The following is a 19,568-nucleotide window of genomic DNA, read 5'->3' as shown; positions in this document are numbered from 1 at the left end:
TCATGTCCCAAGAACTGGAGGTCAGACGAACGGGAGGCAGCTGCAGGATCCAGAATGAGCAAAAAACCAAAACGTCTGCTTATATTCAGATGCAGGCCACACCCACAAGGAAACTCCCTTTCCACTGATTGGCTACTCACAGCATATTCAATCATGGGAGTGATCACATACAAACACTGAGAATCATGGCCCAGCCAAGTTGACACACAGTCTTAACCATCACAGTATTTATAGTTTTTTTTAAGTTTCAGATTCTTACTTGCTATTTTGAAAGAATGAGTTAATGTAAGGATCCTTTTATATGCTAGCAAAGGTTAGCAGTCTTGAAACTCTTGAGTAAGTATATTTGACCATCAAATACATTGGAGAGTAATCCAAAGGAGTTCCAAGAAATAATATATGACTATTTAGAAAGAATAAAGCCACCGACCTGGAAAGTTTTCAAAGGTAATATTGTCAGTTTAAAAGGCAAGGTAAAGAACAGTATGTATAGCTTGCTACCATTTGATTGATATATATGTGTGTGTGTGTGTATATATGTACGTATATGTATATATTTATAAACACACACACACATACTCGTCTGTCAGTTTGTCATACTGTTGTAGCTTGCATGTTGCTGTGATGCTGAAAGCTATGCCACCGGTATGTCAAATACCAGCAGAGTCACCCATGGTAGACAAGTTTCAGCAGAGCTTCCAGACAAAGACAGACCAGGAAGGTAGGACCTGGCAGTCTACTTCTGAAAAAATTGGCCAGTGAAAAACCTGATTGGAAGTCACTCAAAATACAACCGGGGAGAGCTGCCTCCTCAAAGTAGAGTTGACTTTAATGATGTGGATGGAGTAAAGCTTTCAGGACCTTCATTTGCTAAAATGGCGTGACTCAGAATGAGAATCAGCAGCTGCAAACATCCATTAATAATCAGAAGGTGGAATGTAGGAAGTATGAATATGGGAAAATTGGAAGTCATCAAAAATGAGATGGAATGCCTAAAGTTCAATATCCTAGGCATTACTGAGCTAAAATGGACTGGTATTGGCCATTCCGAATCAAACAGTCATATAGTCTACTATGCCAGGAATGACAAACTGAAGAGGAATGGCATCCCATTCATCATCAAAAAGAACATTTCAAGGTCTATCCTGAAGTACAATGCTGTCAGTGATAGGATAATACCCATATGTCTACAAAGAAGACCAGTTAATATGACTGTTATTTAAATTCATGCACTAACCACTAATTCCAAAGATGAAGAAACTGAAGATTTCTACCAATTTCTGCAGTCTGAAATTGATCAAACATGGAATCATGATGCATTGATAATAACTGGCGATTAGAATGCAAAAAAATGGAAACGAAGGAACAACGCTGGATGTTGCGTGATAGAATTTAGCAAGACCAACAATTTATTCATTACAAATACCCTTTTCAACAACATAAAGGTGACTATACACATGGACCTCACCAGATGTAAAACACAGGAATCTAATTGACTACGTCCGTGGAAAGAGACAATGGGGAAGCTCTATATCATCAGTCAGAACAAAGCCAGGGGCCAACTGTGGAACAGACCATCAATTGCTCATATGCAAGTTCAAGTTGAAGTGATGAAAATTAGAACAAGTCCATGAGAGCCAAAGTATGACCTTGAGTATATCCCACCTGAATTTAGAGACCATCTCAAGAACAGATTTGACGTGTTGAACACTAATGACCAAAGACCAGACAAGTTGTGGAATGACATTAAGGACATCATACATGAGGAAGAGAAGACATCATTAAAAAGACAGGAAAGAAAGAAAAGATCAAAATGAATGTCAGAAGAGACTCCGAAACTTGCTTTTGAAGATCAAGTAGCTAAAGCAAATGGAAGAAATGATGAAGTAAAAGCATTCTGGCTGTACTTCTTCCAAGACAGATTGTTCGTTCTTTTGTCAGTCCATGGTATATTTAATATTCTTTGCCAACACCATAATTCAAAGGTGTCAATTCTACTTCAGTCTTCTTTATTTATTGTCCAGCTTTTGCATGCATATGAAGCGACTGAAAATAATGTGGTTTGGGTCAGGCACACCTTAGTCCTCAGGTGACATCTTTGCTTTTTAACACTTTAAAGAGGTCTTTTGCAGCAGATTTGCCCAGTGCGATAAATACATCATTTGATTTCTTGATTGCTGCTTCCATGGGTGTTGATTGTGGATCCAAGTAAAAAGAAATCTTCGACAACTTCAGTATTTTTTGTTTATCATGATGTCGCTTATTGGTCCAGTTGTGAGGATTTTCATTTTCTTTATGTTGAGGTGTAAGCCATACTGAAGGCTATAGTTTTTGATCTTCATCAGAAAGTGTTCCAAGTCGTCTTCGCTTTCTGCAAGCAACTTTTTTTTTTTTTTAATGGACCCAAAGGGCTAGATGATCCTCTTGAAGACCATTTTGAGTATAAGGTTACCCACTAATGGTTGGTGCTTGTAAATTAGACTGAAGTATTCAAAATTATGATAAAGTGATTCCATCAAAAACTGTATGATATAGATGTAGTCAACTCTCAGCCCTACTAATGAGCAAAGGTGAAGCATGATATAACACAATTACCAATCCTCTGTTAGCCAGTATTTTTACTTTTGATCCACACCCAAAGCATACAGTTTTTGCCAGTTTTCCATTTTGATGATTTTCTATGATAAATTCTTAATTTCAGATGGCTTTTCTTGCTCTCCTTTAGATTGCCTTCGTCTGGCAAAAGGCACTCAGGGAATGGAAAACAGTTTTAATATTAGCAAAAACTAAACAAATAGGTGAATAAGAAAGATTTGAGAGTCCATACTTAACACAGTTGTTGTGTGCTGCCAAATCAATTCCGACTCATAGCATCCCTGTATGACAGAGTAGAACTTCCCCATAGGGTTTCCTAGGCTGTAATCTTTAAGGATCTTTTCTCCCATGGAGCAGGGTTTGAAAACCTTGGGCAAATCACTTAACTTCTCTGAGCCTCGATTCCTTCTCTGCAGAATAAAAGCACCTTCTAAATATATATTCACAGAGTTTTGGTAAGAATCACATGAGATCATGAATGGAAAGTTATTTTGAAAACTAAAACAGAATTTTAAAGTTTGATGTATTAATCTGCTATGTTAATATAAAAATTCTTCCTCAAATCAAGTATTAATGAATTGTATAATTAGGTCTTTTGGAATTTATTAGCGCCTCTATGATATTCACCCACTTGGTAACATAAATTGAACTGATTAATTGATTTTTAATTTATTTCCTTTCTCTTGCTCACCCTCTGGTGGAGGTGCTTTTAAAATAGTGAACATGCCAAAAAGCAAATAGATACAAAAGGCAGAGTGAAAAGAGGTCTGAAATGAAATAGTATATTGAATATTTAACTATTAAGTTAAATTCACCCTGATATAGTTTTCTCAAGCATTTGCCTTTTATTTCTGAAGGTTTTTGCAAGGACTACTTTGGTTTTTTGGCCAGTTTTGTCTGAAATGATCTGCCTAAGCTTTGGCCAAGGTATTCTATTAACTGTACAAAACAATTGAATTTAATCATGTTTTTCTTCTAGAGTATTTTATATGGTATTCCTACATATCATAAAAAAGCCCACAAAGAGACAAATTATTGATTTATTCGTAGCCTTGATATTGCTTTATATTATTGTTACATAGATTTAGATAACTATGTTGTTTCCCCTTTAGTAATCATGTTTTTGTTATAGGTGAAGCCATTCCGAGTTAAAATAGTATGTAAAGCACACTCATTTGGAATCAACATCATTCAACATGATTTGCTATTACTTGCAGCTAATACACTAATGCTGTAAATAGTTGTGGAATTTAGTCTTTTTATGTACATTGAATTAATTATTGTCACTAAGTAAGTACATTTTCTCGTTAGTAGCTCAAATTATTTCCTGAATCACCGAGGTTCACTGTTCAGCTGGGGATTGGACAGCCCCATAAAACAAAATAGGACTAATGAGGCACAGCAGTCCAGGGACAAGGATGAGAAGGCAGAAGGGGACAGGAAGGCTGGTGATAGGGAACCCAAGGTTGAGTAAGGACAATGTTGACATGTAGTGGGGTTCTTAACTATTGTCATAGAGCAACATGTGTACTGTTTAATGAGAAACTATTTTGTTCTGTAAACCTTCATCTAAAGTGAGAATAGCAGCACAACTGGAAGAACGTAATTGATGTCACTGAATTGTGCATGTAGAAATTTTTGAAATGGTATATCTTTGGCTATGTATATTTTCACAAAAAAAAAAAAAGATCTAGAAGGGTTGACATGTCGTCGGGTTGTTAACCAATTTCATAAAACAATATGTGTACTCACTGTTTAATGAGAAACTGTTTGTTCTGTAAACCTTCACCTAAAGTACAATAAAAAAAAAATTCATCGTAAAAAAAAAATATTTCCTGAATCAAGCCATTGAAAATTGTGCTTTTGATTGGTGAAGTTGCCAATAGATACTTATGTTTTATTTTATTTAAATAATATCATAAAAATATAGAAGATTTTCTGGAAGATATTTTCATTAGCTAGCCGTGGCATTTATAGTAAATGCCAAAAAGTAATATATGAATATAAAACATCGAACGTTTAACAGAAATAGTAGAAGAAATTTTCCAGATATTATCTTCTAAAAGAAAGAGATTAAAAACATTGACTGTATGAGAAAAATATAATCTTTTGAGATGATCAAATGAATGTATTATAGTTCTTCCCTCTTTGGTTTTACTTTCTGTGTCTATGGAAGTCATAGTAAATAAAGAAAAGGTATGGCTTGAATTTATTTTTTTTTCCTTATTACCTAGTTAACTTACATTTTTGTCTTCCATTGAACTCACCTAATCCAAAATTTGGGTATATTATGGACATAAATCCAGCACTAACATCCACTTTTGGCTGTTGATATTGGTTTTAAAGCATATCCCTTCATGCATCTGCCCCCATTCCATTGCTAGTCAGCACTGACTGACAAAAAGGCTGTCAACCAGAGAGAAGGGTTTGATGCAAAGAATTTGACAACTCATCAGCTAGAAAACCATCCCCTGAATAATTCAAAATCGATTGAAGCCTTTCCCCATATATAAACTTGTTTTGCAGTTCCATTCATTTTTGCCTGTTTCCTATATATAGCCTTGGAAAACATAGATCAGTGATGTAGCAGCAAAAGACATCCTGATACCAAATAGGAAGCAAGGAATTGGAAGATGCTTTGGACCTCTTAATTTCCAGGCCACTTGATAGCAGATGCAGTTCATTACACAGGAAAATTGCTTGATCTTGGGAGAAGAGGGTGCTGTAGGTGAGAGAAAATGAGTTAGTCACCAGTACAGTTCACCTTGCAATTCAGTCATTTAGATCTAACTAGAGAATGATTGCTGCCATGTTCCAGATAAAGAATGAAAGCGTCTTTGTACAATAAAATGGTGAATTATGTTTCCCTGTGTTCAGAGTCCATGAAAAAAGAAAAACAAAGAAGAAAGTAAATATCCTGTATATGTGAAGGCACCATTTGTGGAGCCTATGTAATCTACTATCACATGATTTTATTTGGGCTTCATTTTAGCACTAATAGATTATTCTTTCTATTTTATGTGTGTAGAAACTGAGATTCAGAGAGGCTACAGCCACACAGTTTTTTATACTCCAGATTGGGACTCAAACCTAGACATTAACTACAAATCTCATGTTAAAATTCTTTATTATTATTCTGTTGTACTCAACAAACACAAAATCATATCCAGGGCTCTGCCAGGACAAGATTCTAAAGCTAAATAAAGTGGTAATATTCAGGAAATAGAGAAATATTTTAGTGAATATTTTGTTATATATCCAATATTTCTGTAATTTTTTTCATAGTATACAAAATTTAGGATAACTTGTAGTTCTTTCTACACTTCCTCTTCTGTAGTTGGGCAATTCCATGAACAAAAAGCATTCCTCCTGGTCCTTGTTTCACTTGCTGAGATGATCTGCCTTCCTTGCTCCATCGTCCGCTCGCTCCCACCCCTCACCGTGTGCCCTTTATTCGTCATTAATTTCCCTGGTCTCTGACCACCCACCCCCATTTTTACCATCTACACTTCATAATCAATTGTTTCATAAACACTTTTATGACAGAGACCATGGCTAATAACTTCTGTCAATAGAGATGAGCATATCTGAAAAAAAAACTTCTTTAAATCTCTTCTATAATAGAAAACTACCATCAACGCGTGGTATAGGACGAGGATCCCGATTGCAAGCTAGTATGGAAAGAGATCATAGTTTATCTAGAGCACTTAATAACCTGAACCTAACCAACCAAAAGCACAAAGGCTGAAAAAAATGATCATCTTTCTGTAATGGGATATCAGAGATTAGCCATTGCATATCGGTATCATTGTGTATGGTGTGAATATTGTGTACCCGAGTCCTGGGAGCCAAGGAGGAAAAGGTTGATTTTTGAAGCAAACATCTTGAATGTGACTAGGCAAAACAAAAACGGACAACAGCAGTCAGAAGTTGATAGATATACAAAAAAAAATCTGAAACAATTTAAATTCTGAATTAGAATTTGATAGCTCTGTAATAGAAAGGGATCTAGACTGTCCATGAAGACAAGGACACGTGATGATGTACCTTTGGCGTTACTTAGACAGAAAGTGTCAGAGATGTATCCTTCTATGAACTTCTATGTAGTTGTTGTTAGGTGCTGTCAAGTCACTTCCAACTCATAGTGACCCTGTGTACAACAGAACTAAACACTGCCCACTCCTGCACCATTCTCACAATCTGCATTATGCTTGAGCCCATGGTTGTACCCACTGTGTCAATCCATCTAGTTGATGGTCTTCTCCTTTTTTGATGACCCTCTACCGTACCAAGCATGATGTCCTGATGCTTGGGCCTGATCCCTCCTGACAACATGTCCAAAGTGTGTGAGACATAGTTTCGCCATCCTTGCTTCCAAGGAGCATTTTGCTGTACTTCTTCCAAGACAGATTTGTTCGTTGTTTTGGCCGTCCGTAGTATATTCAATATTCTTCACCAACACCATAATTCAGTTCTTCTTTGGTCTTCCTTATTCATTGTCGAGCTTTCACATGCATATGAGGTGATTGAAAACACCTGGGCTTGGGTCAGGCGAACCTTAATCTTCAAGGTGACATCTTTGCTTTTTAACACTTTAAAGAGGTCTTTTGCAACAGATTTGCCCAATGCAATGCATCATTTGATTTCTTGATTGCTGCTTCCATAGGTGTTGATTGTGGATCCAAGTAAAAAGCAATCCTTGACAACTTCAATCTTTTCTTTGTTTATCATGAGGTTGCTTATTAGTCCAGTTGTAAGGATTTTTTGTATTCTTTATGTTGAGGTGTAATCCATACTGAAGGCTGTAGTCTTCGATCTTCATCAGTAAGTGCTTCAAATCCTCTTCACTTTAAGCAAGCAAGGTTGTGTTATCTGCGTAATGGAGGTTGTTAATGAATATTCCTCCAATGTCTGATGCCCCATGCTTCTTCATATAGTCCAGCCTCTCAGATTATTTGCTCAGCATAAAGATTGAATAAGTATGGTGAAAGGATACAACCCTGACACACACCTTTCCAGACTTTAAACCACTCAGTATCCCCTTGTTCTGTTTGAACAACTGCCTCTTGATCTATGTACAGGTTCCTCACGAACACAATTAAGTGTTCTGGAATTCCCATTCTTCGCAATCTTATCCATAATTTGTTATGATCCCCACAGTCGAATGCCTTTGCATAGTCAATAAAACACAGGTAAACATCTTTCTGGTATTCTCTGCTTTCAGCCAGGATCCATCTGCCATCAGCAATAATATCCGTGGTTCCATGTAGTCTTCTGATCCCAGCTTGAATTTCTGGCAGTCCCTGTGGATATACTGCTGCAGCCACTTTTGAATGATCTTCAGCAATATTTTACTTGCAGGTAATATTAACGATATTATAATTATGTTATAACGATCTATAATTTCCTCGTTCTACTGGGTCACTTTTCTTTTGAATAGGCATAAATATGGATCTTTTCCAGTTAGTTGGCCAGGTAGCTGTCTTCCAAATTTCTTGGCATAGATGAGTAAGTACTTCCAGCACTGCATCCATTTGTTGAAACATCTCAGTTGGTATTCTGTCACTTCCTGGAGCCTTGTTTTTTGCCAATGCCTTCAGTGCAGCTTGGACCTCTTCCTTCAGTGCCATCAGTTCCTGATCATATGCTGCCTCCCGAAATGATTGAACATCGACCAATTCTTTTTGGTACAGTGACTTTGTGTATTCCTTCCATCTTCTTTTGGTGCTTCCTGTGTCGTTTAATATTTTCCCCATAGAATACTTCAATATTGCAACTCGAGGCTTGAATTTTTCTTCAGTTCTTTCAGCTTGAGAAATGCTGAGCATGTTCTTCCCTTTTGGTTTTCTATCTCCAGGTCTTTGCACATTTCATTATGATACTTTACTTTGTCTTATCGAGCCACCCTTTGAAATCTTCCATTCAGCTCTTTTACTTCATCATTCCATTTTCTTTAGCTACTCAACTTTCAAGAGCAAGTTTCAGAGTCTTTTCTGACATATATTTTGGTCTTTTCTTTCTTTCCTGTCTTTTTAATGACCCCTTGCTTTCTTCATGTGTGATGTCCTTGATGTCATTCCACAACTCATCTGGTCTTTGGTCATTAGTGTTCAATGTATCAAATCTGTTCTTGAGATGGTCTCTAAATTCAGGTGGGATATAATGGGGCAAAGCAAAGAGAAAAGGTAATAATTACATTAGTACAAGCATAACCCACAAACATAGTAAGATTTTTTTGAAATATAATTTTAAAAGTTCTTATGTTAAAATAGAATATAGAGCCAAAAGTTGATAACTGTATTTGTTCCTTTTGTACTAAAATCAATTGCCAACCAGATACAAAATTAATTTGTAGAACTCTCAAGGCATTGTGCCTTCAATATGCACGTTCTGAATTACCTAAACAGAAGAATAAAAGAATGTCAAAATGGGGTGGGGATAAAGTTTTTAATATATCACAAGATGTCATAATTATTGTGAAAGGGAATTTAAATAACAGGGCAACCTTTCTCAAAAAGATATATCACTCATAACATCATAGTAACCTATTCCTTCAAGCTAGAAAAGCCAAGACTTAGTTTAATGATTCTCTCTACTCAAAAACAAATGACTGCAGGGTAGGAAGAAATCTCCAAAGGCTACCAGAAAGACAATTAAGACTAAAAAAATTAAAAAGGAAGAAAGAATTCCCACTACCACCATGACACTAAAAAAATATTTTAGGAGACTTACTGTAATTGTGTTTCAGAACAAAGACTAGTTTCTACAATGGTTCTACAAACATACACATATACACAAGTTGTACTTCATTGAGAACTTTAAAGAGTAAATGAGATGAGAGATTTATTTACTTTACATTAACTGGATATCTGAAATTATTATGATGATATAAAGTTAAGGGCCTAGTCACTCTATCCAAGAAAAAATCCTAGAAAGAAAGTAAATATAGAGACAGGTAATAACATTTTTACACAAAGAAATGTTGACAGAGAAAGAATACCTTTTAAAAGTCATCCAAGTCTTTAGTAAAGATCTTAGAACAACAGAAATCGTAGTGAAATGGAAGGATTACTTAATGAGTTTCTGAATTTCTGGATGGAACCAACTATTGGTTTAAACTGAAAAACAAAATCCATTGTGGTCGAGTCGATTCCAACTCATTGCAATGCTATAGGATAGAGCAGAACTTCCCCATAGGGTTTCCGAGGAGCAAGTGATAGATTTGAACTGCTGACCTTGTGGTTAGTAGCTGAACTCTTAACTACTGTGCCACCAGGGCTCCCTGAACGACAGAGCACTATATAAATGCGAATGATTTTATCATCATCATCAAAGCTCTTAGCAAAGTGTAGCAATTATCATAATTAAGTAACAAGAGCCATTCTGTTAAGCAGAAGAAATCAGGATAAAGTAAACATTTGCATCATTATATTAATATGGCTTTGAACCTACAAAGTTAATTTGTAATCGAGCTTCAAGTCCCTAACCGATAAATTCCTCTAAAGAAATCAGTGAGGCAAACAACAAAATAATCTACCATCATATAACCAAAACCAAAACCAACTATTGATTTAGGGTGCAGTAATTACTGTGCTTTCAATAGCTGAGAAGGTCACTATGAGAAGGTACTGGATTGTTTTTAGAAAACTAGGTATGCCTGTGTAAGATAGCTGAGATCGTGTCTTAAGCCAAAGATATCAAAACATGCCATGTAACTTTATACACCTAGTTTGGAACCAAGGAAGAGTGGCTAATCTTTTAAAGAGGGATACTATGAAGAGTTCACTCATTCATTCACTCACTCATTCGTTCAACAGATATTTTTTGATCTGTTCCTGTGTGCCAAGCACTGTACCAGTTCTGGGGATACATCAAGAAACCATACAAACAAACAAATCTCTGCCTAACGGAACTTACATTCTAGTGGAATGAGACAAATAATAAAGCAACAAATACAATAAATAAGTATATAATATGTTAGAAAGGGATTAAGTGCTGTGGAGATGTAGAGCAGGGTAAGAGCGATTGGAGCTTCAGAAGGATCGTGGTTCCCTCTTTTAAACTCCAAAAACAGGACAACTCCAGTGGGCTACAATGAGTAGAGGAAACCTGGAGGAAGGGTGCACACTAGTGTACTGAGGAGGATCTGGATGGAGCTAGGCATGTAGGAGGTCCAGTGAATGATTGTTTCATTTTAGCTACTCAAGAATGCATATTTGGTCCAAAGCAGGTGTCCTAACAGAAATTAAGTGGTATAATTCTCATAAAAGAAATTTATACTTTTTCATAAATGCTACAATAAACAAAACCTGTGATGTCTTCCATTAAGTGAATGCCTAACACCTGTTCCCTTTATTTACCTTTTGCTTTTCATTGTATTAAATACTATTTTAGTACTGTTTTAAAACAAAATAACTGAACATATGTGCGGTTTTATTCATGAAACATTATATCCTTTCATCGTGTTAATGACTATAGAATTGTCTATATCTGTATGTTTAAGAAAATAGGGATAATTTATTTAATTGCCACGAATGAATATGTACAGCTCATCTGTTTTCGAAGAGGGCTGAAGAATATGAAGGGATTTAATAACTTAGGGATGGGCTAAGGACCTTTGGCTTCATGTATCTTTTGCTTAGTTTTTTACCCAACTATAATGTTGCTGGATCCCTGGTGGTGCAGTGGTTAAGAGCTCGGCTCTTAACCAAAAGGTCAGCAGTTAGAATCCACCAGCCACTCCTTGGAAACCCTATGTGGGTAGTTCTGCTCTGTCCTATAGGGTCGCTATGAGTAGGAATCCACTCGGAGGCAAAGGGTTTGGTTTTTTTTGGTACAATGTTGCTACAGTGGTATTTCCACTAGTGGTCATTGTCAGTGACACTTAAGTTCAAGACCATATTGACATATGAACTTCTTCCCCCTTTTATCAACCCTTGAAAGATCGTTAGAATTAGGAAACTAATGTGTTATTACTAATCTGAAATGATAATAGTATAGAGAACTTCGTGCTCTTTGTCAGCTAAAATCTCACTTGATCCTACCAATAACACTGTGATATCTGGAAGATTCTTTGGAAACTGAGGGTCAAAGAGGTTATTTTACCAAGGCCACTTACCTAGTTGGGGAGTGGGCAGAGGGCACAATGTAGGGGGCAGCGCTGACTGCTACCCTGTCCTTAAAGAACAAACGTTTAGTTATTTATGTTTTAGTGACTTGGTTTTGTTTTGAAAACTGAGAAGGTACTTAATAGGGCTTAGCACACCCAGATCTCTGTATTGTCGAGGTAAATGCCCTTCCTTCAGTGACTAAGCATGTTTTCCTCTTGCCCTACTGTTCTGTTTCCCTGCCCTGCCCTGCCGGCAGCTCAGCTCACCTCATCTCACCCTTCCTTCTCATCTCAGGGGGTTAGAACAGAACTGCTGTCATCTCCAATGAGGGCAGCAACCAACTATGTACAGGACTTGCAGCTGGTTTATTTCTAATTGTTATGCTTACTTCGAATATGATCTGTAAAAATTTTTAAATGTGAAGCAATGTCTCTTATACAGTCTATTCACTTAACAGTTCTTGATTGTTTAAGATTAAAAAATGAAATCTTAAACTGGATATTGTAAGAATATTTTCAAAGAAAAAGTTCTTACTACCTTGTAATTTATGGATCAAGGCAAAATTTTAGACTCCAAATCTGTGAAATGTTCCAGTCTCCAAACGCTGAGAAATTCTAGTCTTTTACTGTATACTATTGAGTGTCTGGAACATTAACCACCATAGGCTTTGCCTCAGGTTTCTCTTTACAACTTGATCGTTAACTAAGCTTGCAGAGGCATAACCTATCACATTTTGTTTTATGACACAGCAAAATAAAAAAGAAAAATGACTCCTTGAAATCTAGAATTTTTTTTTCTTGCTGTTTGAAAATTTTCTTAGAGAAAAGTTTTTTTGCCGTGCTGTCCTAAGGAATTAGAAATTAAGTTTAATTGCATAGTGAATAATGGGATGGAATTTAGCATTATCCAGCAGGAGTGCCCCACCCCAATCACAGGTGAAAAGCATTTTGTTATTTATGGAGTGTCTCTAAAGATTGAAATAAATCCACAGTAGGAAGATAGGACGATGTATAAACTGTCCCACAAAGCTCAATTTCTTCTTTTGAAAGGTCTCCAGGTGAGGAGACTTACAACCTCATTCCAGATTTTTACTTTTACAGGTTCATTAGGCTTCCTCAATGCTCAAATGGCTTACTGCTTTTGGATTTTGGGATTTTCTTCCTGGTTTTCTCAACAGGCAATAAGACAAGGTAAGCCCCTCTACTTTGTATTCTGAATCCCACAGCTCCTCATCCCCTCAAGGACTTTGATCCTGAAATTATCTCCTTCTTTCTGCATCGGTACTACCTTTGCTGTATAGACATGCTGTAATATTGTAAACTCAATGCTATCAAGTCAATTCCGACTCTATAGCAACCCTATAAGTCAAACTGTTGTAGTGTTCTATAGTTCAGCTTCCACATGGGGTTTTCAAGTCTGTAATCTTTACAGAAGTACACTGCCACATCTTTCTTCCGCAGAGTGGCTGGTGGGTTCAAATCCCCGACTTCAGTTAGCAGCCTGGCGCTTAACCACTGCACCACCAGGGCTCCTTAACGTTGTAAAACCCAGTGGTTATTTCTCAGCCCTCAGATAACTTGTGGTTGCAAGTCCTCACAGCTGGTCCTCTATCCCCCTTGAAATACTTTCTTCACTTAGTATTTAGGACATCATACTTACCTAATTTCCTGAATATTTTTCTATCTACTTCTTTCGATCTCTCTTACTTGCTCCTCCTCCCTTCCCCAAACTGTAAATGTTAGAGTGCCAGGGCTCAGTCCTTGGATGTCCTTCCTTCTCCAAGTGATCTTATCCATTTTCATAGCTTTAAATTTTTATCTTATGCCAATGGCTCCCAGATAAATATCTCCAGCCTGGACCTAATCCATGAACTCCAGACCTGTATCTTCAGTGGCTTATTTGGCCTCTTCACTTGGATGACTAATAGTTATTGCAGACTTAAACTGCCCTAAACTAAGCTTCTGGTATCACCGCTCCACCAAACCTGCTCCTTCTGAGATCTCAATCTCTTATTTTAGGTAATATTAATTCCATCCTTCTAAGGGCTTAGGCCAAAACCTTGGAGTTAATCCTGATTCTTCTCTTTTGCTTAAATTCCTCTTTCAATATCTCAGAAAATTCATATGTTCTACTTTGAAAATGCATCCAGAATTTGACTACTTTGAATCAGCTCCCCTGCCACCACCCCGGACCCAGCCACCACCACTCATCTGGTTTATTATGATCACCCCCAGTGGATTTCCGTTTCTACCCTTGTCTCAACAGAGCCTATTCTCAACAGAGCCACCAGAGTTATCTTGTTAAAACACAGGTCAGATCATGTTACCATTGTTCCTCAAAGCCCCCCATGGGTTCCCCCTCAATAAATTAAATGCAAAGTCTTCGCGGTGGTCTGCAATGTCCACGTGATCTGTCCCACCCCAACTCTCCAAATTTACCTCCTACAGTCCCCCATCCTTCACTCCATTCAAGTCACATCAGCCTCCTCATTGTTCATGACTGTGCCGGCATGTTCCTGCCTTAGAGCTGGGCTTAGAACCAAAGTCTCTCAGATTCCAAAGCTTATTTCTAAATCTAGATAATTTAATCGAGACACTGCAGAAATCCTAATCAGAATATTCTCATAGACACATAGTACCTTAGTCATGTATTAATCTTTAAAATGCCGTTATTAAAAGGAAGTCTAAACATAGTACTTCATTTTGCTGGCTATTTTCCAAAATCTGATATAAACAATTACGGGACTGAAAAGAAAAAGATCTGACAGAGTTCTGTGATGTGTGATATATACAGATTGTGTAACTATGAGTTATTCAGCTAAAAGCTTCCTAATACTGTCAACGAATATTTAGTATCTAGCAGAGCCCTGGTGGTGTAGTGGTTAACAGCTTGTCTGCTAACCAAAAAGTCAGCAGTTCGAATCCACCAGCCACTCCTTGGAAACCTTATGGGGCAGTTCTACTCTGTCCTACAGGGTCACTGTGAGTCAGAATTGACTCAATGGCAATGGGAGGGATTATGTGCTAGCATCTACTATGACCCCATATGTGTCAGGCCTCATGTTAGGAAGATACAGAGGTAAATGAGAAAGACAAAGAGAGGGAGAGGGAAAAGGAAGAAAGGAAGAGAGAGAGGGAGACAGAGGGACAAACAGACAGACAGAGAAAGAGAAAATGAGTGAGAAACTGGAGAAGCCCCAAGTGATTTTGCAAAAGTGGCATCACAAGAAGATGCCTTTGTCCGAAACAGAATATAACATATGACTGTCAAGTCAATCTGGATTTTAACCTAGTAGAACTTACTTAGGAGTCTCTGGGCAGTGCTAATGGTTAACATTCTAGGCTGCTAACTGAAAGGTTAGAAGTTCAAGTCCACCCAGAGGAGCCTTGAAAGAAAGGCCTGGAGATCTACTTCTGAAAAATCAGCCATTGAAAACCTTATGAATCACAGTTGTATTCTGACACACACGGGTTCGCCATGAGTTGGAATCGACTTAACAGCAACTATTTTTTTCTGATTTAAAATTTACTTATCAAGCAAGTCATACCCTGAGTAGAATGATGCTATAATTGCTCAAAACCTTTTTGAAATTCTCATTTTGGAACAATATTCAAATCCAACTTATAAGCTTAAATGGCATTCAAAAGCAATCTCATTATTTAATATCCGTACCTTTTTTTATTTTTATTTTCCCCAAATGGAACTGCCCACTTTGATTACTTATCGTGCCAGATTTGATGTTTCAGAAAATTAAATTCACTTTCAAATGATGATGGTTTCGTGGCTTTTAGGACATTCAAAAAACTATGGTTTAAACTTCCAGACACATTTTTCAGGGGCCTCCAACTTCCTTCCAAAACTGCCTTTTCCATCTTATCTTTCATCACTTCCCTCAGATAGTCCCATGTGCTGTGCTCCAGATTAAAAAAAAAAAAAAAAACATTGTCTTTGAGTCGATTGCGACTCATAGTGACCCTATGGCTGTGAGTCAGAATCGACTCAAAAGCAACAGGTGCTCCAGATAACTATTCCTGCTTCCTCTCCTGGATTACCCTCGCGCAATGCCCCTGACTATGTGTCCTGATTCTACCCATTAAAGCCTGAAGCCCCTTTCATCCTGCCATCAGAAAATGAAACTTCCCTTCTCAGAACTCCCATAGTACTCTATCTTTAGCTTATGAGACTTAACGTTTTTGCTGGTTGTATCATCTGCTATTCAGTAATCTTAAGATTGTCTTGTTCTGTTTATTTTTGATAACTTTATAACATCTAGCATCATACATTTCAAAGTCTTGGAAATAATGCTCATGGCAACCCAACTGCTCCTAGGCGGTCGGGGCACAAACACTTAGGCAAGGACATTGGTTTATCCTCTTCAGCCTTTTCTGTAAGTGGAATAATTAATTAGCTGAGGACAAAGATGGAGAAATTCGCTTCTCTTTCTCTTTAAAAGTAACTTTATACCAAGACTAAATGCAATAGCGAACAATTTTAATTGTGTTCACGATGTAAAGGAAAAGGTGTTGAAGATAAGGCCTCAAATAATTATCTAGGTAGCAATTAAAATAAACAAATAGAGCTATGTGTCTAAATAGTAGAGAAAGAACTGGTGGTTTCAGAGGAACTGCTAATAAGATATTGCCATACTCAGCCAAACTAAATGTAACTTTACCTGGCAATTTCCCCCAATTTAAAAACGCTATGATTGAGAATTTATAACTATTTCAAAAAGTACAATTGATTTATGGTTAAATCTGACAGATTGCATACATATGTTCATTTCTGTTACCTCTTGGAATCTCACTAAAATGGCTGTAAAAACCCAAAATGATATCAACCCATTAGGTCAAGGAACAAGAGAGGAGCATAGCAGATCAGGATAGCAACAAACTAGAAGCAGAATCAAGACAAAGGAATCCATATCTAAGTACACCTCAGGAAAACCTCTGAAAACCAAAGACAAAAGGAAAATCTTAAAAGAAGCCAGAGGAAAAAGGAGACATTATTGTCAAAAGAGCAAGCATACGACTGAAGCTAACTTTTTGACAGAATCATCAGAAGCCAGAAGAGAATGGAATAGCTTCAAAAATGTTGAAATAAATACAGACTTAAAATTCTACACCTAGTAAAATTATCTTTCTGAAATGACGGTGAAATAGACATTTCCAAACAAACAAAATATAGAGAGCTTGTCACCAGCAGACCTCCAATAAAAGAAATATTAAGGAGTAATGTTTATGATGCAGATGGAATTTGATCCTAGAGGGAGGCTTGAAGATGCAGGAAGGAATGAAGAACAATGAAGGGAGTAAATATGTAGATAAATCTAAATTATAATGGACTGTATGAAACAATAGTAATATTTTCTGGGGATATATATGACAAAAAGAACAAATAAGTGAGGTAGGAGTTGTAAATGTAGTTAAGGTTTCTGCAATTGCCCAGAAAATTTGTAACTACTCATTTATATTTCACTTTTTAAAAATCAAGATGTATGTTTTAGGGTATATTTACTAAAAATGTAGTAAAAGAAATATATACATACATATTTCTCTAATAAGCTAATAGGAGGGAGATATGGAATACTAAATATTATACTATTAATCCAAAAGTAAGCAAGAAAAAGAGATTAAGGAAAAATAACATAGAACAGGAAAGGGAAAGGCAAGGTGGTATAGCAAGGTGATATTTACATTAAATGTAAAGAAATTAAATAATCCAGTTGAAAGACAAAGATTGTCAGACTAGATTAAAAAATAGCAAGTATATGCTATCTGCAAAGCACACCTTAAATATAAGGATTCTAGAAGACTGAAAATAAAAGGATGGAAAAAGATTTACTGCATAAACATTAAACAAAAGAAAGCTACTGTATCTATACTAGTATCAGACTTTAAAGAAAAAAGCATAAATAAAAAGGGAAGTTTCATGATGATAAAACTTATGATTCACCAGGAAGAAATAATAATTGTCAATTTGTATGCCTCTAGTACACAAAATCTCAAAATATATAAAGCAAAGATTGAGCAATATAAAAGGAAGAAGTTACAAATCAAAATCATATGTGCTGTTTAACTTCTCTCTCAGTAACTCATGGAATATTCACATAAAATACATTAGTAAGGATATAGAAGATTTGGGCAGCACAATTAGTTAAATGACTTAATTGGCATACATAGAAATTAGAATATGTTCTCTCACTAATTCTAGTTTCTAGGAGAATTAAACTAGAAATCAATAATAAAAATACTAGAAAATCCCCATGTTTTGAAATTAAGGAGCATATTTCTAAATAACCTGTAAATCAAAGAAGAAACCCAGTGGAAAATGGAACATATTTTGAACTGAATGATAATGAAAATAGGACATTAAAAAATTCATGAGATGGAGGGATTTCCAGCAAAACAGCGCTCTAGGCAGGAGCACCATGCCGTCCCTCCACAGCAAAGATCCAAAAAACTAAGCCGAACAGAGAATACAACAATTCTGAAACCCTAAAACATCAAATGAAGAGATAATGAACTCAGCCAAGCACCAAATGGAGTGAGAAAACTGACAGAGAACGGAGAGCGAGGAGAGATTCATGCAGAGGTCCCCTATCAGCTAACGCAGCATGGATCTGTCATCTTGGACTCCTATCGGAGACCAGCAAATGGGGTATGAGAAAGCAGCCTCACGGAGCATCCAGCGGGAGACAAAACAACCAGTGATTTGCAATATATGCTTTCCCACCCCCTACCCTTCTTGATCCCGACTCGGCCTCCTCTGCTTCCTGCGGCCACAATCTCTTGTCCGGGAAACACCAGCTGCCTGGATTCCACACACCCGAATGGGCTGGCTCTCTGAGTGCCATTTGTTGGCTGCTGGTGTTGCTTTTTTCTGCTGCTTTTGATTTCTTCCTTACCTCTCACCACCTCCCCCTTCTTTCGCTCAAATACCTGGCTCTGTGCGCCATCTTTGCTTCTTCCTGAGGGGCTGCAGAGCTCCAGTAATGTGTCATATATGCTTTCCCACTCCCTACCCTTCTTCATCCACACTCAGCCCCCTCTGCTTCCCGCGGACACAGTCTCTTGTCTGAGAAACACCAGCCTGCACTAGCTGGCTCTCTGAGTGCCATTTGTTGGCCGCTAGTGTAGCTTTTTTTTCTATTTCTTTTGATTTCTTCCTTACTGCTCACCACCTCCCTCTCCTTTCACTCAAATACCTGGCTCTGTGCGCCATCTTTGCTTCTTCCTGAGGGGCTGCGGAGCTCCATTCGAGTGTGGAGCTGCTTCCTGGTCTGGGCTGCCCCACTGGTGAGATCCCGGGGCTTTTGTTCGTTGGTTTGTTTTGAATTGTTTGTTTTCTTTTCCTTTTCTTGAGTTAGGAGCCCTTTCTGGGCAGGCAGGGCTGCATTGCAACAAGACATCCCCCTAGGCTTGCACAGACGTGCAGAGGGATCCCTGAGGACATTTCTTTCTTTGTTGGTTTTTTTTTCCTGTGTTTTTGGGGGCCTTGCTTGTTCTTTTTTTCCCTTAATTTGTTTTGTTTTCTTTTCCCTCTTTTTCCCTTTTTGTCTTTATTCATTGCTCAGTTTCTCGTCTCTCTATATCTTCCTTCTGTTTCTGTTCCCTGAATACCTGGCATTGTATATCTCTACCCCTTCTAGCCAGGCTGTACTGCAACACCTGAGAGTGACTTCCCCAGACCTCATAGCTGCACCGGTGGGATCGCTGGGAGCTTTGCGGTTCTTTAACCTTTCCAATTTTTATTTATTCATTCTTTTCTTTTCTTCCTCTTCCCCTTTCTGTTTTTCTCCATTTCATAGTCTCTCATCTCTCCACTCCAATGGCAAGCTCCACTAGCATTCTTTTTTGTTTGTTT

The 19,568-nt window shown here is 37.4% G+C and overlaps 1 long non-coding RNA gene across 1 annotated transcript in view; it reads left to right on the top strand.

Annotated features, from left to right (window-relative positions):
* Window positions 1-7,890: 7,890 nt before the first annotated feature.
* LOC111822332 (uncharacterized) overlaps window positions 7,891-19,568 on the top strand; it is a 30,312-nt gene continuing 18,634 nt past the window's right edge. The window contains exons 1-2 of the long non-coding RNA XR_002825611.1: window positions 7,891-7,956; window positions 12,806-12,895. This is a non-coding gene — a long non-coding RNA (uncharacterized LOC111822332). The remainder of the gene's footprint in view (window positions 7,957-12,805; window positions 12,896-19,568) is intronic.

Source organism: Trichechus manatus, unplaced genomic scaffold (genome assembly GCF_000243295.1).
Source record: "Trichechus manatus latirostris isolate Lorelei unplaced genomic scaffold, TriManLat1.0 scaffold00160, whole genome shotgun sequence".
NCBI lineage: Eukaryota > Metazoa > Chordata > Mammalia > Sirenia > Trichechidae > Trichechus > Trichechus manatus.
This window is presented reverse-complemented; position numbering and strand designations above follow the sequence as displayed.